This window comes from Thermobia domestica, chromosome 18, assembly GCF_964235325.1.
Source record: "Thermobia domestica chromosome 18, izTheDome1.hap1.1, whole genome shotgun sequence".
Lineage (NCBI taxonomy): Eukaryota > Metazoa > Arthropoda > Insecta > Zygentoma > Lepismatidae > Thermobia > Thermobia domestica.
Genome location: NC_137471.1, coordinates 62,470,021 through 62,490,164, shown reverse-complemented (window position 1 = coordinate 62,490,164; position 20,144 = coordinate 62,470,021). Strand labels below are relative to the sequence as shown.

Genomic DNA, 20,144 nt, shown 5'->3' with positions numbered 1-20,144 from the left:
CCGTCTTGTTTCCGCAATAACTGTAAGACGCCTTTGTTAACATTTGATCTTCCAAATGTCCATTCGCTGATAAGACTCACGCATAAATATCGCAGTCATTCAGCAGAACAATGACACAGAATCAATGCAATTTTTTGTCAGATCACATATGACATGATTGAGTATATGAGCGTAACACCACACGTGTATCTGAGTTCCTTAGTGGTTAAGTGGTTAGCGTATGCGCCTTTGACGTGGGAGACCTGGGTTCGATTCCTGGCGGGAGCTCATGTGCTTCGGATTTCCCGTAAATCAGTATGTCCCGTCTCATATAGCCTCGCTGCCAAAAGAGCCGTTAAACTCAAAATCAACTGAATCACACGTGTAACTGATCATAGGTGAATTGAAAAAAATCCGAATATTGTCCTTGCATGTTACTTGAGCCATCGGTTGAATTTCAAATACACTTCTTAATATCAAGGTTCAACTTCTGAAGAATTTCCAGCAGTAAACTGCAAGGACACTGATCTGTGGTAGATATGCATTTTACAATGACAACAATACTTTGTTTAACAACCATTTTAACAACATACCGTAAAACAACAGAGCACTGGCCTGAAACTACTATATCTTAAGTAGTGTCTAATAGAACAGAAAATATTGAAGCTTGAGAGACTTCTTTCGAAATATCTTCTCTGATAAATGTGCTGATAGCATTCAAAACATAATTCACCGTGTTTAGTAAAAGTTATGCGACCACTATCCTGATCACTTCCTCGTATATGACTCTTCTCGTGACCTTATCTAAATTACTTTTAACCGGAAGATCAAATTTGCTTAAGAAAGGAATAATATCCAAAAACTTTCCATGATCTATAGCTGTGTCTTTCAGTTTATAGGCTGCTACATTTCCTCTGTAAATGAGCCCTCTTTTACCAATGAGTTTCTGCACTTTGACAACTCGATACATTACCTGTCTGTTCTTCTCAACCTTATACTGCCATTGTTTTACCTGTTCATGAGGAAGTAGTTTCTTAACATTATGTTCTCTTTTGTTAGATATGTAAGCACACACATTGGTCTAATGTATTTTGGAAGACTCTTGTTCTCTTACTCGCTGATAAACGTGATTAATGTTACGTTTGTCACGTACAGAACCTTTAAGAGAAGTTTGTTCGATCTGGAGAATAATCTGTGAACACGCTGCGAAAAGAAAATGCTTGAAGTGGTACGTTTTGTCGCGGATTAAATATCCGAAATGTTTTAATTAGTCCAAGACAGGTTGTAATTTATATAAGTGGTACGTTTTGTCGTGGAATAAATATCAGAAATGCTTTAATTAATCCATGACAGGTCGTCAAAAGTGATACGTTTTGTCGCGAAAATTCAAGTGGTACGTTTTGTCACTGGTACGTTTTGTCGGGACACCGATTGGAAGACTCTTCGCAAGTAGCCCTCCAGGCAAGTGGTACGTTTTGTCGGTTGTCATTATTTAAAGTGTTTTTAGAAAACCCTTCACAAGCAGCCCTCAGGGTAAGTGGTACGTTTTGTCGGTGGTACGTTTTGTCGCTAGTACGTTTTGTCGCGTATTCGAACAAACATGCTCTTACTTTACAGTATCTATTTTGATGTGCCCTGCTTTCACTTGAGGCTACATTTGTTTCGGAAAGGATAAATATTTCAGTCACTACCAGGGCGTCATCTAAAATCTCCGTAGAAACTTTTCCTTCCTTTAAACATTTTCTTCCCTCTGCATATTTTCCTCTGAAGCCTCCCTCAACCATTGCCTACTCCACTCGGTACCTCAGTTAGTCTATTCAGTTTTTTTAGGTATTGCACTGATTAAACTAGGCGTTTCTGATATTAATGGATTATGTTTAAAATAAGATTATCAATCCCTCTGATCTCCAGTTCCTTATTGTTAAATTAGTGTTTACTTCTTGTATTATTCAACATTGTAACACTCAAATAATCCATTTAAATTTCAAATGTACCATTCTATCTATAATTTCTTCTATGTTCTAGTAGTTTTTTCTGGTCCTTCTATCTTGGTATGCAGTAGTTGGCGAATGTCTGTGCGAACATCTGATTCTTCTTTTCCATTTTTGTCTCGTCATTCCTAAAACTGTATCGATTCCAGTTTCACTCTTTCAATCAGTGTGCACGAACACACACACACACACACTTCGACCGATTCTATTATTCCCAGACTAACACATTCTAAGTTTTTGCACTATATTTCCTCAATATTTTCTTATTCTTCTTGCTAACTTTACATATTCCTCAAACATTCGTTTTGCTTATCATTTATTTATTTATTTTCTAATTTTCTCTTTATTACACGATACGAGATAGTTTTCGAACGTTTTCAACCTGAAACTGTAATATCGTGCAACAGGTAAAGCCGTTCATGCTGTATATGGAATAAATAATGTACCAGTTTGTATATAGCTGAGTCAGCTTTATTTGGGGCGGTCGTTTGAACCAATTCCTGTGCATTGAGATTTTACACTACACGACAACAGTTTCGTTTACACGTCTGCAGTGAAAGGCTGTGATTTCGAGTAGATCTAACATTCATCCTACAACCTGCAAAACATAATATAGTGTTTTGACATGTTTTTAACACATTTTAGGAGCTACTTTAGAACAGTGGTTAGCTTATCAAACTTATTTTCATGGAATATGGTGTATACTTTTAGGGGCTTCGCCATCATTACCACTACTTGAATTTAAAATCAATCAATGACTAGAGACTGAACCTCCTTCCCTCCCACAAGGTTTAAAAAAATATATCTTCTATAATAATGTTCGTAAATAGTATTCGATCTTAACGTAATATGATGAATATGTTCATTGTGTTTTCACATAATCCTCACTCTTGCAATTAAAACAAAAAGAAAAAAAAAAAAAGAAAAAAAGAGGACTCAGTTACCTCCGCAATCCCTCCTGCGAAGATTCAAATTAAAAAATATCTTTTGCAAAAAAAAAAAAAAAAAAAAAGTCGAATACGGTCTAATTTTTTTCGTCTCAACAGCTTGTAGTTAAAATATATAAATAATGTGGCAGCGCGTTATCCAGAATTTTATACATTTTCCTTATTAAAATGTATTAAAAACACTTCGATTTTATGGATTATTATGTGCGTTTATTGTGTATAATTTATAGATTAGAGATTTACTTATGTAGTTTTGGTTGAAAAAAGTGACAGGAAGGATCAGTGGCGTATTTAGGATATTGTTTCGGGGGGGGGGGGTTGAGAACCAATAAGAAGCATCTGTGTTATACGTATAATGCGAAAAAATATTAAATTTATTTCGGTTCGACTTGAGCCCGATAGCCACCCCCTAAATACGCTCATGGGGAGGAACGTTTGCTTCAACAATGCACAACGTCACTAGCAGGCGCGTGCCCAGAATTTTTTTTGTTTGGCCGGGTCCAAGCTTTGGGGTGGAATGTCCAATACTACAAGACATTATGTCTATGTAGTATTGAACGATATTATTCTGCATCCGATAAGTAATTGTAAAATATTTCCACCTATATTTTCAGAAAAAATGATAAAACTCGATTGTTTTTATAAGAAAATGAGTAGAGGAAACTTGGCCAAAACGGAATACTTAGTGCAAGGCTTAAGATATCTCACTTCAAAATTAACTCATTGCATTCAAACTTAGCCAAATTTTCGACAGTCATGTCTACTTCAATTTGTCAATTTGGCGTACTTTAAAAAATATATTTTCTACATGATATTAATATTTTTGGTATTTAGGTCAACGTACGCCGTTTTGGCAGACCGGTAGGATAAAACAGGATAGTAATTAAAAGCATTTAAAATATTGAAAAACATTTATAGTATATCGTTAGTTTGCTAAAATATTATTATAAGAGTATACGTTTAAGGCTATATGTTTTATGTATTGTTATAAGCGTTAACGTTTAAGAATACTATATATGAAAATAAGACCAAAGACATCATGGAAAACAAACTGAAAAAAATGTCGATTACAAACAGAACTACCATTGTCTCGATGAGGTTTCTTTATATTATTTACAAAAATAAGCCATCACAGTCCTCTGTTTCTAATCCAGAACAAGCTTCATGTTTACATAGCTGACATTGCAGGCATTTGATCCATCCTTCACTAGATTTACAACTTGAGTACAAGTCATTACAATACATGCACGCTGCATCATTATCCAAATCTTCTGAACTGCTTGATGTATCTAAATCATTTGTCTTCACTACCTTTCGTTTTTTTGATTTTGTTTTATTAGACCTATGTACATGTTGAACTGTATCACGTTTAGAATTAAGCTTTTTCGTTAGATTGGGCCTCTTCTTACTTTAGACACTCTTGCCACCAACGTGGAATGAGGCACTTCATACTCCTTGGTAGCTTTCAGAGAGCCCATCTTTCCTTCAGTTAATTCTTCTACAGCATTTTGCGTGTTTTCTTGGCTTGAGGAATGCTGATCGGTTGTTCGTCTGTACCTTCCCATCTCAAATTATTCCTGGAAGTTAAAGCAAAAATAGATTTATAGTACTCATGCACACATAAAACTACTTCAATAATATTATACTCCCTACTTGCTTTATTTGGTTAATGTTGTTTACCCGTAGGCTATAGACTATTACTAAAGGTAATTACTGGATGGTCATGTTTTATATTAACACTATACAGTTGTTAACACTGTAATACCTATAACTGGTTTTCTTATTGTCATTTTAAGCACATAAGGCAAGTCAATTGTTATCCAGAAGTGGTCGGGTAAAACGAGATACTATCTCGTTTTGCCGTACCGAATGGTATCCTGTTTTGTCCGACTCTGTAATGGTTTAGACAATATAGCACCTTCCGAAAAATAAGCAAGCTGACAAAAAAGTATAGTATGTAAAATTATAACTAAAACAGTGATTTACTATAGGCACTCACTTATCTTCGAATAATCGAAATGCTAGCCACAACTTCTTTACTTGTTCCAACTCGAAACAATTTAGCGGTACATCTATTTTTTTTAAATGTTCGGCTTTCAATGCCACACATACCTATTTTCTGCATCTATATTTACTGTACAATGGCGACTGTTACGTTCCAACGTTACGTATGCGACCAGACACGAGATAGAAGCTCTCGTTTACGAATGAGACCCGGTATCCCGTTTTACCGTACTGTTTCGTTTTAGTAGACTCTCCCTACAGATAAAGTGTAAGATCAAATTTTCATGCTACATCAATCATTTCCCTATTGAACAAGTATAGTTTTATTAAAAAAGTGTATGTATGTATGTTGTTAGGAAGTTTTGTGGAGGCCCAGACAGGTTGACCTAATCTCCCGTGTTGCTAACATTCAGTAAACCGAATTGTATTCAACTAACATTTTACGCAGAAAGGTTAGTTCTACAAAAACAAGAAGTCTTGTTAGTGCTCTGATGTAGCCTTTCAATTTTTTTAAAAAACCCAGAATACGAAAGTGAAGCAAGTAAAAGTTAATTAACTTGTGTTCACTTCACAGCTTGAGTTTTAAAATTGTTAAGAGAAATATATTACTTCCGGTCGAGAGAAAAGGGGAGAAAATTAACAGCAGACGAAGTTACAAACTTTTTAATATGACAGAACTTTGCATGAGAAAAGGAGAAAGAGAGAGAGTATTCTTCTCGCCATTTTATCTTCCAAATAAGAAGAAAAAAAGTTGAGAGAACACGTTATTGTCTATGATGATGTTTGAAGTGAAATTGCATCACAAACAATTCACCTTTGGCTGGAAGAAGGTAGTGAGAGACTGTGCATGAAACTTTTTAATTGCAAAAAAAGTGTTGGTAATTAAGTACGAGAGGTAATGTTGAATGTCGTAAAGGTGGAATGAAGTTCGTTAGATTGCTCATAAAAGGGGCTCTGGAGACGAAGCGTGTGAGATGTGTTTGTTAGCACGCTTCATGACTTCTGTTCTTCAAGGAATGACAGCTCTAAAAATATTGTTTAAATTTGATGAGCATAACTAATAATGAAAAACATAAAATTTTACTTAAATTACTGTTATTAGGTGAAGTTTAACGCCTCTTTTCAAAGTACCGAGGCTAAGTTATGTGATTCGAGGATCCCTACAGCTTAAAGTGGAATACGAATCACCGTAATACGTGTAATGTTCTTTTAACAAGAATTGAACTTAAGACCAGTGACAACTAAAATGTGGCAAGGGGAAGCGGGCGACCCAAGTAGCATCACCCCCCCCCCCTTCCGATACAACGAAATGTAGGCATTTCATTGTATCATTTTCCTGTAATAAGCTTGTAATTTTTCTTGGGCGATACTTGATTTTTATATGCACTAGCCTGCTATTCCGATAGAAGAAAAAGAGGATAAAAATATTTTTGTAATATAGATAATGGATTTTTTTTGGTATCCATGACGACGACTTACTGATTGATTCTTCTGATAAAGACGTAAGTTATACTGCTTTAAGTTGTTCCACGTTAAATATTGAAATATTTGGAATAAACGACATATTACGTGAAAGAGTAAGTGAATTATTTGATTTATTCTTAATGGCTCAATAACATTTTAAGGATCAGGGAGAAAATGTTGTTACACCGAGACATATGCTTTAATATAGACCAACTAATACATCATTCTCAAAGGAATTCTGCCATTGTTGGCAGGTCACTTTCTGCAATTGATAAGCATCCATGCTCCACGGTCTTCCGTTAGCCTCTTCGTCTTCATATCCGATTTTTTTATATCGTACTTTAATTGTAGTCTCCTTCGTCTCTTCACTCTCTTCCTTGCCACCATACCCTTTAGCACGTCTCTCATGATACAGTTCCTTCTTAGAAAGTGTCCCAACCAGTTTCTTTTCCTCTTCTTAATAATTTATAAAGTTGTTCTTTTCTACCTCACTACTTCTAACACCCTCTCATTAGGTTTCCACTAAGCCCAGCTAATTCTCTTCATTCTTATCCACACCCACATTTAGAAGGCTTCCAGTCGTTTTTCATTAAATTTGCGTAGTGTCTATGTTTCTGACCCACACTGTACAACATTTCATACAAAATTTAATAAGTGTCTTTCTCGACTCTTTATTCAAGGTCCACAAAATAGACTTTTCTTTCTCCAAAGGCTTCTTTCGCCATTCCTATCATTGCTTTTTTTTTTTTTTTCACATTCACACTTCATATAATCAGTAACTACTCAGATATTGAAAAGGGTGGCTCAGTGGTAGAGCGTTCACCTCTGGTGTTTGGGGTCCCGGGTTCAAACCCTGCTCCCGCCAAGTGAACTTTGTGGTGGACAAACATCGTGTGCGTGGGTTTTCTCGGGGTTCTCCCGTTTCCTTCCACTTTCTTCATTCCACCATTTCATTCATCTCTCATTATCACCGTCTCCTTTAGCCTGACCGGCATAACCGTGGGACGTAAAACTCAACAATTTCATTTCATTTTCAGATATTGAAAACTAGTCACCTGTTCTACTTTCTGCCCTCCTTCTTCTACATTTGACACCGACACCTTAGTTCCATGGTTTTTGTCTTTCTAACATTTATTTTCATCTCATATTCTTCACAGCACTTCTCAAATTTTCTAATATCTTAATGGTTTTCTCTATAGATTCTGCAATAAGTGCCATATCATCTACAAAGCATATAAACCTAATCATTCGACCTGCTAGTGAAATACCCTCTTTAATTTGTAGGCTATTTCTCGGTATCTCTTTATATATATATATATATATATATATATATATATATATATATATATATATATATATATATATATATATATACATACATACATACATACATACATATTATATATATATATATATATATATATATATATATATATATATATATATATATAGGGTTTGTCCGGGAAGTAACAGGACTGATTTTATTCCGCCATGACTGTACTTCGGAGCGTATGCTCACCGACTGGATCTGGTAGAGAGCGTTCCTAGCTAACGAACGAGCGGCTGGTCAGTTGTCTCCGAGCACACGGAGAGTCAGGACAGGCTTTTTCGCGCGACGTGTTTCTGTGAGTGGTGCAAGCCGAAAATGCAGCGTTCGTTAGAGCAGAGGTACGCGATTAAATTCTGTGTTAAACTCGGTAAATCTGCGACAGAGACGTTTGATATGATCAAGCAGGCTTACCCAGATGATGCTTTAGCAAGAAGTGGTGTGTTTCGGTGGCACAAGGCCTTTTCGGAGGGCCGGGAAGAAAGTCGCCGATGAAGACCGTGCTGGAAGACCTTCGAATTCGACAAACACTGACAATGTGACTCGTGTGCGCGAAATTTTGAACTCAGACCGTCGACTAAGTATTCGTTTAATTGCCCAGATGTTAAATTTACCAAAAACTGTGGTTCTTGAAATTGTGACGGAGCATTTGAACATGCGCAAGGTGTGCGCGAAGATTGTCCCAAAAGTGCTCACTGACAACCAGAAATTGCGGCGAGTGGAATTATGCCAAGAAAAATTGAACGTGTGTGAAAGTGACCCCCAATTTTTGAATAACGTAATCACAGGTGACGAATCATGGATCTTTGAGTATGATCTCGAGACAAAGAGGCAATCTTCCGAGTGGCACACGCCGGCGTCTCCTCGCCCAAAAAAGGGAAGAATGAGCAAATCCAAAGTGAAAACCATGCTCATTGTCTTTTTTGACATCAAAGGCATCGTCCACCATGAATTTGTTCCTCCTGGACAAACCGTCAACGCTAAGTTTTATGTGGAAGTGCTCAAGAGACTCAAACGAAGAGTCAATCGGGTCCGACCAGACATCGGAGCCAACTGGAAGCTGCACCACGACAACGCCCCGGCTCACACCGCCTTTCTTGTGAACAGCTACCTGACCAAGGCCGGCATCCCAACGCTTCCACAGCCGCCCTACAGTCCAGATGTGGCCCCCCGGACTTCTTTTTGTTTCCTCGCCTGAAACGCCCGATGAAAGGCAAGCATTTTGAGACGACAGAGGGGACCCAAGCAGCTTGCACCGTGGCTCTCAAGGCTATTCCGCAGAATGACTTCCGTGACGCCTTCAATGCTTGGAAATCGCGCTGGCAGCGCTGCATCGACGCAGAAGGAGCCTATTTTGAAAGTTTTTAAAGAATTGTAACGATTGACTCAATTTTTTTAAAATCGACTCAGTCCTATTACTTTCCGGACAAACCCTATATTATATATATATATATATATATATATATATATATATATATATATATAATGTAGGCGAGACACAGAATCCTTGTCGACCTGCCCTTTCAATTGCACTCTCCTCTGTCATTTCTTCACAAGTATTTTTTCGGTATACGCAAAAGTAACTACGCCCTAAAAATGCCTCTGCGTTTCCACTTGCTCCCCCCCCCCTCGAAGAAATTAAAGTTTGCATCTTCACTGCTCGGGACCACACTTACAAAAGGTGCAAGCACTAGTCACTAGACCATGTTTTACATAAACTTCCCTTTGGCACCCCACACAGAATGGAATAGAATAATTTTATTGTCACTAACTCTATATACAGACAATATACAACGTGGAATGGAGATATACAAGTAGATACAAGAAGATATACAACATTCCTTTTAGAATTATACTAATAGACATTTATCTTCCTCAAACTTCTTAACATTATAATACGGTACAACAACTAACCAATCATACACTTTATTTATCAATTGACTAATCGGTAAACATCCAACTAAGCTTGGTTGTTATTACATCCAACTAAGCTTGGCATTTTTGCTTAAAATAAAAATAAAAACTGGCCAAAGCAAACCTTGAGTGTCACTAATCTGTGTTATACTTTCGGCAACAACATTATCTATGTGATAATGACATGATAACATTATACACTCTCAGAACTGTAACGCATGTTAGTAATAAACTTTGGTTAGATTTTATGCTAAATTATAAATTACGTAGCCCAAAAGCTATGATGAATATGGCATTTATTGTATAACCGATCAAATTATCCTTATCAAAAAATCTACTGCAATTTACACATTGCTGATTAAAGTCCCGCCCAAAGTTTCTTGGGGAGAAACAAAATCCCTTGAAAAACAAGTAACTTAATCAGAACCAAAGTACCTATTTCTAGATCCTTCAATAAAAAGCAGACCATACAATAATCTTTGTCATGATTCGTAAAATAAAACTGGACATTTCAACATTAAAACTTTTTAGCCTCGACATTTTTGTTTTTCAGCGGAGTCCGAATGCCTTTTTTAACCCGTAATTTAGAAGATTTGATTTGCTTTGTCTTGATCTTCAGTTTAGCATCCCTTTCGGCAGTGAGGCTATATAAAAGGTGAACCTACAGCTTAACATGGAATCCGAACCATATGAGCTCCCGGCGGAATCTCTCACGCCAAAGGCACGCACGCTAACCGCTTAGACACAAAGGTGATCCATAATTTAGAACAAACCTTCTGTATTTCTTTTTTCTTTATTTTGATTTGACGAATTAATACAAAATAATATTGCTATTAACATACAGAATGTATTAACATGACAAACAAGATCGAAGCAATTTTTCACAATCATCTCCATCATGGTTATCTCTATTAACACAACTGAATGAGAAACAGACTACCCCACAAGCAATTTTGCCTTTCTATAGTTTTAACCAACCCTAAATACCAGGTCTGTAAATATGACAAGTTTGTATTTAAAGGCTGCAAGCCTGACCCAGACTACAGCAAGTTTACTAGTTCCTCGATTGCAATGTTGCACCAGACCATCGCTCTTGAGAAAATAAGGCTAGCTTGAAAATATCTTGCCATGCAAGCTTGGTTTAGACTTGGTGCTCTGGGGTAATAGAAGGGAAAATATACTTACAATACCTTGAAACGTAGACCTCCGGTTCAAGACTTAGTGATCGTACGAAGGCTTCGCAAGCCCTTTCTAAGGTTGCTAGTTCTTGATTGCACCTTGCTCGAGACTTGACGCTCCCTGGTAATGGAAGGCTGGCCTTGAAGTTAATTGAAATTGAGACACCTGTCATAGGTCTATCTTTCAAGGCTGTTGACCTCATTGTACCAAACATATCCATTTTGATAAGTATTTCGTTTCCATTTGAAATGAAGGACATTATACGGTTTGCACAACAATCTAGTCTATTTTTCTGTAACTGAATTAACAAGACAGTCTGAGCTTCAAGTCAGACATGTTTTGAATTTTTAAAACGGCACATAACAGCAACAGAACGTTTGTAGAGGTAGCTATTTTAGTGTATAACCGCTAATTGCACATACTGTTTAGTCGGAGTTCCGGACAAAGACTGATAGATAATATGCCCAATAGATAGAAGAAAGATTTCTCAAAATGCAACGCTTATACGCGAGATAAGCAGAGAGAAAAATATAATATACTCAAAAAACAAAGAAAGAAAGAAAAGAAATAGCGGCTGACATAGTAAACGTTGAAAGTTTACAATTGCTCAAAAGCTGTTCACTTAGCTCAAAGGTTAAATATACAATCAGCAAAAAATGGCAATGAGATGTTTACAGTTTCATGAATTACACGAGGATCTAGTTATGTTATAAATTCTGGCACAAATATTAGCCAAGACGGGATCCGGGGTTTTTGGGGTATTTTTTAGACTTTCAGTCAAGCAGCTACAGCATCGTGACTATTTATCCTAGGATCATGTTTCATACCTCATTCTCTTCAGAATGGAGCTGGCTTTCAAATGGTACCACTTGCATGCCCATACCATATACCAGAAGAGAGAAAAATAATATCAAAGGGAAAATTTCGGGGGAAATTTTTTTTCAAACTTTGGGCCCCTGTGGAACGGCCCTGTGTAAACGTAGAGATCTCAAAAAATATGATAAATAGTACTTGGTATACTGAATGTGTGTGCCAAATTTCAAGTTTCTATCTTGAATAGTAAGGGCGGGAGAAATTTTATCAAGAATTCCCACAATGCCCCAAATTACCGCAAAACACCATGATCTCAGGTAAAAAAAATTCCTGAGACATCTCTATTTACCCAAGGACTATAATCCGCCAATCATTCTCTTCAGAATAGAACTGCCTTTCAGGCGGTATCATTCACATGTCTCCATCATGTATCTAAGGCGGGAAAATCCCGAAGAAAGGATTTTTTGGTCTAAATATCCCTTTTTCTAACTTTTAACCCCTCTGGACCCCCCTATTTTAACGCAGAAATCTGAAAAAAATCTGATAAATACTAATAGGTGGGCTGAATGTTTATTCACAATTTCAATCTTCTAGGTGCAAAAGTAAGCCTGCTAAAATATATATATATACCGACAATGTACCATATTCCCGTATACAGAAGGATATTTTGTAAAAATTCCCTGAGACATCCCTAATTACCCTAGGGTCATGTATTGCCCATCATTCTCTTCAGAATAGAACTGCCTTTCAGACGGTATGACTCATGTATCTCCATCATGTACGTAAGGCGGGAAAATTCCGAAAAAAGGGATTTTTGGGTAAAAATATTCCTTTTTTCAACCCTTTGCCCCTCTGATTCCCCCTGTTTTAACGCAGAAATCTGAAAAAAATCTGGTAAATACTACTTGGTGGACTGAATATTTGTGCAAAATTTCTATCTTCTACGTTCAAAAATAAGCCCGCCAAAAAATAATGAACATAGGCTTAATAAAAGAAAATATATATTTTAGAATTATGACGTCATCACCTCCTATGTCTCGACGCAGGAAGGTGTGAAACCGAACGTAAGGTCTTCTACAATGCCTCTGGACTTGAAAAACAAAACAACCCGGACGAAAAAGCTCAAATAGGAGAGTTATAACGCAATGTACCATGAAACACCCGTATGGTACAATTTGTACCATAGGATCCCCAAAGGGATATATCAAAATCTGGCAATGAGATGTTTACAGTTTCATGAATTACACGAGGACCTAGTTATGTTATAAATTCTGGCACAAATATTAGCCAAGATAGAGAATACAATAATTGAGAGAAAAAAGTGCCAATGAAATACATTTATTACCTGAGATGAAACAAGAGTTATTCGAAGTGGCCTCCTCCGGCATTGACACATAGTCTTAATCGCACGACATGGATGGTTCCATGACACGGATAGTCTCAATGGATTTCCTTGATGACTTCTGCCTTGAGATAGCACGAACTGTGATGAGGTTTACTGCAGGTGTTCCTCTGAAGAACGTACTACTAGCAGTAGTCCAGTGGACTAAGATCCGTACTGCCAGGTGGCTAATCCTCAGTAATAATAAATGCAGGATCATAATCTCACAGCCACTGCTGTCTCGTCCGTGCCTCGTGGGATGGAGCTTTTGCTGGAATACCCATGACTTCCCAGTAAACACCGTGCCGTTCAAATGCCTCACGACATCCTCCAGGACAGTTCGATGGTAGTTTTCTGCCCTAGGTTTCATCCCTTGTGGACGGAAATGGTGTTACTCCTTGGTAGGACATGTTCTATTATATCATCACTGATGCTGGATGATGATTTCGCTAAATTCGTCGGGTTTGCTACTACGTTTCTGCAGATGTTCTGGTATATATTTTGTCACTCTGTTCGTTAAATGTTTCCTCTACGGTAAAAATCTTTTCATTTGTGGAAACGGTATTTTCATGTCTATTGTTTGCATGCAACTGGAGCAGTCGTTTTGCTCTCTGATCGCCTGTCATTCAAGCGATAGTAAATATATGTAAATGCAATATCGTGTCAAGCTATTGCTAAGCAGAACGGATATACAGATATTAACGATGTTTACCGCGTGAAAATGCCGTGAACTTCGACAAAATGCTGAGATCGTTGCTCGCGTGAATACATTCGATTTAGTTTGCACAGTAGCGTGATTTCAGATTTTTTTCCAGGGGGCAGGGGAAAGGAAATAGTTCACCGGCATAGGGGGTTTCGCCTTTATATTAGTATACAATTCTTAACAGCATGTATTTCGCACTCGCCACTAGACACTCGTGATCTTACGCCTTGAGATTTGCATGATTTTGGTCCCATAATGGAACTTTCAAACCGACGATATTACTCAGAAAACGAGGTAATCAACGATAACGAGGTAAAAGCTGCAACCGAACCATCAGTGGCGTATTTAGGGGGGGGGGGCTTCCGGGCTTAAGCCCCCCCCCCGAAATCTTGCTTACTATAGTAAAGTATATGAAATATCTTGCATAATTTTCACATTTTCAGGCAAAGCCCCCCCCGAAAGTTAGTAAAGCCCGTCCCGAAACAAAATCGTAAATACGCCACTGCGAACCATAGTTATTGGACTTTGGACGAGGGCTCTTTGCAAAAAAGATTATAGAAATAGTTGTGCCACGCTTCGACAAATATTTAAGTAAAGGAGATGATTACGTCAAAGAGTATCTTTTGTATGAACTTTTTGTGTACAAATAAAAGTATTGTAAAAGTTCGCTCCAGTTTCGTTTTCACAAGCAGTACAACTAACTTCATGACTGACCCTCGTACTGTGCTTTCATTCTTTGTTAGTATCTAATGTTATGTATACTATTATTTCAGACACGTAGTATGCCAGACAAAACATATCTGGGAAGAATGCCCTGAATCATCCAATCCTAGTTTGCTTTGAATTAGACAGCTACAATTCTTCATTATTCTTAGTATATAGTGTTTTTTTTTTTTTTTCGAAAGATGACACACATGTCAACAGAGAGATTTCACTGAGTCAAAAATGTATGATTGAGGTCAAATTGCCATGAGTCGTTTTCAAACAAACCAAGAAAAACTATTTTGTGTAAGCCTAACAGCTGAAATGCGAATAGAGGTAAAAAGTTATTCTTTATTTGATTTTTTTAGAGTACAGGTGAAAGACTTTTAGTACATTTAGATGGGAAATATAAAACCCCAATGCCACAATGATATTATGAAGATGTAGATATTTCCCTTATAAATTGTCAAAAATAATTCATTTTAGAGGCTCATTCTTTAAAAATATTTGATGTATAGAATATGCATTATTTAACGGATTCATAAGATCATAATGCATAAATAGCCTATATTTTTTCATATCTGTAATTTCTTGCTCTGTATCTTGATAATATTATTTGATTTTAATTTAGTTTTCGGCTCAAGGCTGACTTTCAATTATTGTTTACGAGCCAGAAGCCTATATGCCATAATATTTTACACTCTTATGTAGCAGATGAAGGCCTACCCACTCCGATTGTTTCCGAGTGCATGACTTTTTCTAAAATATGACTATGTTTTGACTCTCCATTAGCCGAGGGACCGAAAGCGTGCGTAACAATATTTCTCATGCTTGTATAACAAGGCAAGGTTTACAACCATACCAAGTTTCATCCCGATTGATTGAGCTCGGTTGAATTCGTACATTATATGTAATCTTTGATTTCACGGTTTAATTCGTAAACTACCCAGTGTCTTTGATTTTTCGGTTGTATTTGTACCGTATATATTGTCTTTGATTTTTCAATTGAACTCGTACGGTATATGTCGATTTTTCGGTTGAATTCGTACTGTATATAATGCCATTCATTTTTCGGTTGAACTCGAACGGTGTATAATGTCTTTGATTTTTCAGTTGATCTCGTACCGTATATAATGTTTTTGAGTTTTCGGTTGAATTCGTACGGTATATAATGTCCTTGAACTTTCGATTGAATTCCTATCGTATGTCTTTAATTTTTGGGTTGAACTCGTACAATATATAATGTCCTTAGTTCTTCAGTTGAACTTGTACGGTATATAATGTCTTTGATTTTTCGGTTGAATTTGTACGGTATTTAATGTCTTTGATTTTCCGTTTGAACTCGTTGGGTATATAATGTCTTTGATTTTCCGATCGAACTCGTACGGTATATCATGTACTTGAGTTTTCAAGGAAAAATCAAATGAACAACCAAAAATTGATGCTATACTATTACAAGAAAGAAACGTATCAAAACGAAACAGGTACTGAAATATAAATTAATCAAGCTTTTCGTTATGACAGTAAAGCAAATTTTTGGCCTTGAAAAATGTCATTCGTTGCCAATTTGATAACTTTTGCATTGCCGGGATAGCAAGGGCGCCCATATTGTGATTTCCAAGGGGGGCAAGTATATGCGACATTTCAAATATAGGTTCAAATTTTGCTGTAACTAATGTAAAAATTCAATTGGGTTTTCGATATTTCGAAGTACGATTTCCTTTAGGGGGCGATGGCCCTACCTTGTCCCCCCTCATGGGCGCCCTTGCGGGATAGAATATTTATTTTTCTATTTATGTGCCGTATATGCAAAATCGTGCTAATTTCTCATTGTACCGGGGGTAAAAGCGGGGACGCTGAGGGATGTCGTCCCCCGCTTCTAGGAAATCTCTGGAGCCCCACTGCTTTCTAAAAAAATACAATGGGGAAAGATAGGCACGGGGGAAGGCGTGACGTCATCCGTCCCCGTATCTTTTGAGATCCACTTTTACCCCTAATTGTACCTGTTGTTGATTGATAACAGTGACGCATATACTTCTAACAGTAACACCCATACTTCTGACAGTCACCCACATCCTTCTTCTAAATACAGGTACTTGCATTTAAAACTTTGTGATATGCTTAATGTTCGACATTATGTGTCTGAACGAATAATACAAATTAAGATTTAAATATTTTATGACTTCTTTACTAAAAGACATGACATTCGAGCCTAGGTTTAGTGCTGTAAGCAATACAACTAAACCTCATGTTCACTCAAGCACATGTTACATAATGGTCTCTCCAAAGTTGTGACTATGTTACACAGTGAATACCTCTCTCTCTCTCTCTCTCTCTCTCTCTCTCTCTCTCTCTCTCTCTCTCTATATATATATATATATATATATATATATATATATATATATATATATATATATATATATATATATATATATATATATATATATATATATATATATACTTTTCCCTCCCTTGTCAATATGTGGCCAGTCTAAATTAAAGCTGTAGAATAATGACAACACATTCTTCAATCGAGAATGAAATGGCCAACGAAGGAAGCTGAAACACAAAATCAACATATCAAGATGTCCGAAACTATTCCTAGGAACCACCAAAATGGCTGCTATGTCATTGTTCGTATAGTTTGCACTTAGTCTGCGTTTCTGTACTGAGGATATACGAAACTTGAATGTACAGCTTAGGCCTCTTTTATACACGCGGTTGCAGTAGCGGTTGCTCAACCGCTTCGTTTCCTAACTACATTTAGTCAAATGAGTCTTTCTATACGGCTGTGCTAATCTCCAGCAGCCGCTGCCTGAAAGATCTGACAACTAGTATTTACAATTCGCGGCTTATTGGTCAGTTTCTCTTTACATTTTGTTATATGGGATCTCTTTTCCACAGCGGTGCGGTTAGCCAACCACCCATACCTATGCCAACCACCACGGTAACAGCCAAATTTTCAGTTCTTGTTGTCTAAAACGGATTAACCTAAACATGAGAGATTTCGTTCAAAACGTTTAACTGATGAAATTTAAGCGAGACCGTGCATTTGGAATACGTCTTTAAAAGAATTGCAGAAGCGAAAGTATTGACAGTCTAAAATAGTTAAAAAGATTTATCATCGTCTTCTCTGAGTTTTCCAAACAAATTCCTGTAAGTAACATGATATTAAACATCGTTAATTGTATGAACCATCTCAACTCTTGCACAAGTAGTATAGAACCACGGGTCCATTTCAGCTGATTACAAAACTTCATTGAGTAGGTCGGTAATAATGTATATGTAACATGTATTTCCCCCTTTCACCAACACCATTGCCAGCAGCGTTCGTAGACAACTGCAGTTGAAAATGGAACCAGTGGAGCCGCGGCCGTCGTGCATAAAAGAGCCCTTAAATGTGACTTTCGATCTCCTTCCAAGAAAATTCTCACAATTAAGCAGCTAATTAAAATAATGCGGATGTTGCTTTGCAATTAAAACATTCGGTATAATAGTTTACTTTTTAGTGCAGTTACATCATAGTCAGAAGATCCGGGCTAGAATTCCATGTAATGTCAACCTAACTGAAACTTCTGCGGAATGTGGTGCACTTGACTAACACTGATCAAATACTCAGATTGTAGCTTTTTAACATAAATCTCTACTCACTTCTAAATTTTTTGTTATTTTTTTCTTGCAAATTGTTTCTGATAAAAAATTAGCTTCGTTGCTGAAATCAGGGGCGTAAGTTAGGAGGAGCAGAGGCAGTCAACTGACCCTCTGAGTTTCAAATAACTATACGTATAGCAAAATCTTGATTAATTATATACCAAAAAGTTAACGAAAAACGTGAAACCAGTGGCGTAGAAAGGGGAGCTCCTCCAGATTTTAACTCACTTTGTACAAGATATTATAGTATAATAAACATTTTCTATATTAAAGTATATTATACACAAAAAAATCACTTGTTCTAAAAGGAAATGAAGCTGACTATTTGAACCATCATTTGAGGAAATATTGCTAGAATCTTGATTGCTTCCCCAGTAAGCAAAACCTGAAATGGCATTGCTGCGCTAAACGAGAAACGCTGCTAACAAAATCAATAAAAAATAATAAACAAATAAAATAAAATAAAATAGTTTAGTTTTACATTCTACGATTACGTCGGTTAGGATAAAGGAATTGTGATGAGAAATGAAGGCAATAGTAGAATGAGTAAAGTGAGAGAAAACGGGAGAACCCCGAGAAAATCCGCGCATACGGTGTTTGTCCACCACAAAGTCGACATAGCACGACCTGGGATTGAACCAGGGACCCCACAAATCTCTGCCACAGAGCCACCTCCGCCCAATAAATAAATAAATAAAATAGTGTAGTGTGTTGTAATGAAGAAATGTTCCGGAAATATTTTTTTATGTCACTACTATAGACAAAGTAAAACATATTGAATCATAGATAACAATTTAAAGAAAAAAGATAGAAAAAGTATTTTTAGAAAAAAATAGTAAGGTACGTTTTATCCTCAAAGAAAAGTTCAATTTCCTATTTCCTCATCTTGGACAAGCAAGATTGGAAGAACAGGCCTCGCGGTAAGTCAATATTGACAACACTGTCTGTCTGCCCATCCTTACTCCCCATCCCACAAACGATTTTCGAAAAAAAAAAAGTACAAGACGAAGAAGAAAGAAAGAGAAGAGTTACTACCAGCAAGTAGAGACGAGAACCCCTCCCCCCCCCCCCGAAAAAACAAAGAAAAGAAAAAGTTGTTGGTTCGTTCGGAGTAGTAGATGATGCTCGTGCTCCATCAATCAACAAGGAAAGAAGAAGGCTCTCAAATGTTTAGTCCAACTGAAGCTGAGTATCTTGTACGGAGCATGGAATGCGGGTTTTGGATACTCAATGCCAGTGAGTAAGAAAAATACCAATAGTGTTTCTTCTTTTTTTTTTTTTTTTAAGGACTTTTAATGTCTTTTTCCATCATTGTGACTAGTTTGCTTGTTACCAACTTTTTCAGGAAAGACAAGTATAAAAAAAAAGGTTTGTTGATAGAGTAGGAAACACAAGCAAACAGACTTATTATACGATAACGTATTATTCAGTTACGATCCGAGGTGAAAGTAGATCTGAAAAGTTAAAGTTAGGGGTACAGAGAACGGCACGCGTCTCTTATGCCTATCTTTGTCCATTGTATCTGTTTAAGTGCCGGAATTATTTTCTGCAAGTTGGAGAACGGCATCGTCCCACGTTCACCCTCACTTTTAACCCTGCTTGAGATGGTTTATTCCTCGCGCTCTTTACACACAAATAAGTTATGTATTTCTACACTAGCGGACCAAGAAGGGTTATTTGGAGGGCGTGAATATGTATTTGAAATACACAGAGTTTATATTGAAACGTAGTGTAATATTAATCAATTATTGTAGGCTTTAAACGTCTGTGTGATTTGTAGGGAACTCCATTAAATTAGTATAAGTCGTGGGGAGGACATATGTGGGTCTGTGTGTCACAAGAAGCAAATGAGATTAGGAGACAAATGATAGCCTTTTTGGAGAGAGCGGTCGCTCCCCATCGCCTTCCCTGTGGATCCACAACAGTATTAATACCATAACAAGTGACGCTGTAACCCGCATAGAATGAAAGGCATATTATAAAAATGTGTTAGGTGGGCCACTGCAAGAACTTAACCTAATTTCGTGTGTGTGCGTGAAAACTGGTACACTTCTGAAATGAAATTAAGGTAACAAAGAATATTGCAACT

At 37.0% G+C, this 20,144-nt stretch overlaps 1 long non-coding RNA gene across 1 annotated transcript in view; it reads right to left on the bottom strand.

Annotated features, from left to right (window-relative positions):
* Nucleotides 1-4,099: 4,099 nt before the first annotated feature.
* The window catches only part of LOC145674843 (uncharacterized), a 342,510-nt gene continuing 326,465 nt past the window's right edge, over nt 4,100-20,144 (bottom strand). Inside the window, exon 2 of the long non-coding RNA XR_014129044.1 lies at nt 4,100-4,494. This is a non-coding gene — a long non-coding RNA (uncharacterized LOC145674843). The remainder of the gene's footprint in view (nt 4,495-20,144) is intronic.